Raw genomic sequence first — 4250 nt, 5'->3', positions numbered from 1 at the left:
ATCAACTCCACAACTTTGGGTTCCATCTGTGAAGGCAACTTGTTGCATAGTTGTAGGAGTTGAGTTTGTTGCCTTTGTGCAAAAATCACTAAGAAGTTGAGTCAACTGGTCAAATCTTGCATTCATGTAGCTAACTGAGTCAAGTTCATAAATCCCAGCCTTCTTTGGCTCAAGTGCTCTAGGATTTCCCCACAAATGGGTATTATGAGCAATCTTCTCTAATAGATCATAGCATTCTTCACTTGTCATTCTCATGAAGTCTCCTCCTTCTTGTGAATCAATTGTGTTTCTTATGGCTGGAGTAACTCTGGTGTAGAAATTCTGAACAATCATCCATTTCGGTATTTCATGATGAGGACATTGCCTTTCAAGCTCCTTAAATCTCATCCAAGATTCATACAAAGTTTCATCATCTCTTGGTTTAAAAGCTACCATCAAATTCCTCAAATGAGTGGTCTTCCCAGGTGGGAAAAATTGAGATAGAAAAGCTTGAGATAGCTGCTCCCAAGTAGCTATAATAGCTTGTGGAAGTGAGTCATACCACTCCAATGCTGAATCTCGAAGAGAGAATGGAAATAAGGTGAGCCGAATAACTTCATCTAAAACTCCACGCTGCCTTTGTGTACCACATATCATCAAAAATTTCTTCAAATGAGAATGAGGATTTTCAAGTGGACTACCTCCAAATTGTGAATTCTGAACCATTTGAATGAGACCAGTCTTTAACTCAAATTGATTAGCTCCAATGATAGGTCTGTTATCTCTTACATCTGCACATCTAGGAAAAGCATAATCCAACATGGATCTTCTTTGAGGATCATTTTGATTAACCACTTCATTTTGCCCGTTTTGCTCATTTCCTCCATTGTTTCCACCAATAGCTCTATTTTGATTCTCCATATTTTTAATTGTCTCCTCTTGCTCAAATCTTTGTTGTTCTTCTTTTTCTGCTTCCTTTCTTCTCTTGTACTCCTTTTTGTTAGCTCGGCAGAATTTTTCAATTTCTGGGTTGAACAACAATTCAGTGTCACTTGTGCTTTTCGATCGTCTCATAAACAAGAAAAGTACCTGAAAAACACAAGGAACAGTAGTGAAAATAAAAGAAAATAAAAATTCTAATCAGCTTAAAACAATTAAAATCCAATTTAAAAACAAACAATTCCCCGGCGACGGCGCCAAAAACTTGATACGGTGTTGTCCGCAAGTGCACGGGCCACAGTAGTTTAGTTTTAAAAAATGATATCGATCCCACAGGGAATTGTGTTTAAATTGGAAATAAAAGTATAAGCTAATTAGAATGATAAAATTTAAAGATGTAAAATGAAACTTGGAATTAAAATTGGTATTTAAGGAATTAATGCTAAATCAAACAATTAACAATTAATTAAACTAGATTACCAAAATTTAAATTGAAATTGCTATTTATGAGATTTGGAGGATTTAAATCTAAATTCAATGAAAATTAAAGTGATTCTAGAGATTGGATTTTTCAATATTGTTTGCATGTGGTTTATCCCTAATTTAGCCAAACACATGAGAATTGCAATTTTGAGGGAAATCAATTCTTAAATTTTTTGAAACCTTTTTCAAGCATCTCAAAGTTGGTTTTCATTAAATCAAACCCTGTTTTCACGGTATTTCAAACCTAACAAAAACCCATTTAAAGCTCTAATTGATTTTTGGAAAGTTCCCCTTAATCCTCTTAGCTTATCTCTAACACCAAGAAAATAAAGTTTATTGCAAGATTATCTATCCCTAATATTCACTTTTCAGTCCATCTATTAAGGATTAAAGCTTAACTTAATGAGGGCCCATTCATCAAGCAAGGCAACAAGCTCACAAGCAATAAATCAAAATGTAACAAATCCCATTTAAATGGCTAAATCAGTTCAAAACCACAATACAAATCAATATTTACAAACCCATCTCTAGAATCTCAATCAACTACTCACTATTCATAGTTTTAAGACAAACCCAAATGTATAAATGAAGAAATAATGGAAATGTAAGCTAAGGGGTAGAAAAACCCAGAAAAATGCAGAAGGATCTGCTGCAGAAAAGTGCAGAAACGTGATCCTTGCTGCTGTTGGAAAAATGCAGAACGTGCTCCCTCCTTCTATCTTTCTAATCTTGCCAAAAATGCCTCCCTTGCTCTCTATGGAAAGAAAATGATAAAATGAGACTTTATATAGGTGAGGGGACTGCCCTAGAATGGGTAAAAGGGGGAAGGTTCCAGAGAAAGTGAGGTAAAAGTCGAGATGCGAAATGCCACGTCAACCATTTCCAGTAAAAATGACATAAGCCGAGTCAGTTGTGTCGTTGGTTGTGTTGCGGGTTGTGTAGCTCTCGGCGTGAATATCTGACGATCAACACAACTTGCGACATAAGCTAATTCGGTTGTGCTGCAGGTTGTGTCGCTCTCGGCCATTTTTTACTCAACTTCAAAATTTTTGCAATTCGACTTTAATATCCTCCAAATGGCTACTCTGATCAAAATACATCAAATTTCTCCAAATTTACCCTACAAAATAAATAAATTCCAAAAATTAAACTAAGTGAAAATTGCAAAATTGACTAAATATATACTAATATCTATAATAATGGCTATGAACAAGGGTAAATTATGTGCAAAAATTACACCTAAATGATGATCTAAAATGCATGCATCACCTTTCTTCTTGCTTGGCAGGGTCGAATGCTTTCAGAGCATATTCGGATTCAGGTAATAGTTCTTGTTTTCCCTGTGCTATCGTTCTCTCCAGCTGGTCAACATTCTTTTTCAGTTCTTGATAGAGAGCAGCTTGTCTTTCTTTCTCTTTCCTTTCCTTAGCACACTCTTTCAAGATATCGTTGATGAGTAGTGCCTGTTCTTTCAATTCGAGCTTCTTCTTTTTGTTTTCTTGTTTATACTCTTCAACGAGTATTTCTTGGTATTTCATTTTTTCCTGAAGCTTACTATTCTGTACTTCTACTTCTTTTACCACAGCTTGGAGAGAGTCTTTTTCCTTTTCCCACCGTACCTCTTGCTCTTCGAACCCCATCTTTTCGGCCTTTGCCTCTTCCCTGAGTCTTCTCACCTTTCTTTTAAGGTTCTGCCGTTGGTCCTCCAACTGTTTTATTTGTTCTTGCAGTTGTGAGTTTTCGGTATTTGCCTTTTGTAGTGAGTCAGCCAGACGATTATCAGCTTCTACTACTAGAATGCTTCGGCGAGGGTCATTGTCTTCGAATTTCGCAGTTGAGTGTTCTCGGTCCCTATCAGCCCTCCATTCAAGATAATCGCGTGTGGCACTTGGACCTTTAGGCGACATTTCCATCAGAGAGATGTTTTCCCAAGATCTGCGAGCCATTTTCAACCCTTCCTCTTCCTTGAGCTCATGGTAGAAATGACCTTGGTGGTATTCCTCAATGTTGATTCTGGACTGTGTTGAGCCAAACTGCCTCATTACCAATGCCTGAGTGTAACTTGTGTATCCGGTTACTCCGATTAGGGATACCGACTGATTACCTCCCGTGTTGATCAAAACGGATTGGCCTGACACTCACAGTTTCCTCCAACAATAATCATGGCTATTGAAACTCAAAATCCGTTCCTGCCACTGCTGTTCATTCTTCGGACTGATTACTAACCGGGTCATCTTCTCGATGGGAGGCTGGTCAAGGTACCAAGTCAATCCCTTTGTCTCCACAGGACACATGTGACTGATAATCCAGAGGTACAACAATTGAGGACAACACTTAATGGATCCTTTGCCCTGTTGTCTGCAGTAGGTAAGGGTTAATAAGGTCTCCGCAAGAATTGCCGGTATCGAATTGACCTCCTGCTTTTCTACTGCCCAGAATACTTCCACCGTGCTACAGGTTATGATTCCCAATGGTCCCGGGAACAAAATCAGGCCATAGATTCCCAATGCGAGTGCCGCTGAAGCTCGATCCCACTGTTTCTCTTGGAGGTATTGATCTAACCACTTCTTGAGATGTGTCCAATACCAACCATGCGTGTTTCCTTTGACAGTTTCTTTTGACTTTACTTCTTCTAGGGGAGTACCCAACATATGTGCCAATCGTTTCCAGGTCTGCCTATGCTCGAAGTGTAGGTAGATCTGATTCTGCGATGAATAAGGAATCCCTAGTAATGCCTGATATTCTTCCATAGTGGGAACTGTATCAATATCATTGAAAGAGAATACCCCGTACTTAGGACTCCAAATCGAAGCATGGCCTTTAATGCCGGGATTTGGACCTTGACTCGC

General features: G+C 38.5%; 1 non-coding gene across 1 annotated transcript; it reads left to right on the top strand.

The window, feature by feature from the left end:
* Positions 1-343: 343 nt before the first annotated feature.
* Positions 344-450, top strand: LOC131180409 (small nucleolar RNA R71). The gene has a single exon (XR_009149184.1). It is a non-coding gene; the product is annotated as a small nucleolar RNA R71 (small nucleolar RNA).
* Positions 451-4250: the final 3800 nt, after the last annotated feature.

The sequence above is a fragment of the Hevea brasiliensis genome, chromosome 5, assembly GCF_030052815.1.
Source record: "Hevea brasiliensis isolate MT/VB/25A 57/8 chromosome 5, ASM3005281v1, whole genome shotgun sequence".
NCBI lineage: Eukaryota > Viridiplantae > Streptophyta > Magnoliopsida > Malpighiales > Euphorbiaceae > Hevea > Hevea brasiliensis.
Note: the sequence above shows the minus strand (reverse complement) of the source record. Positions and strands in the feature narration are given on the sequence as shown.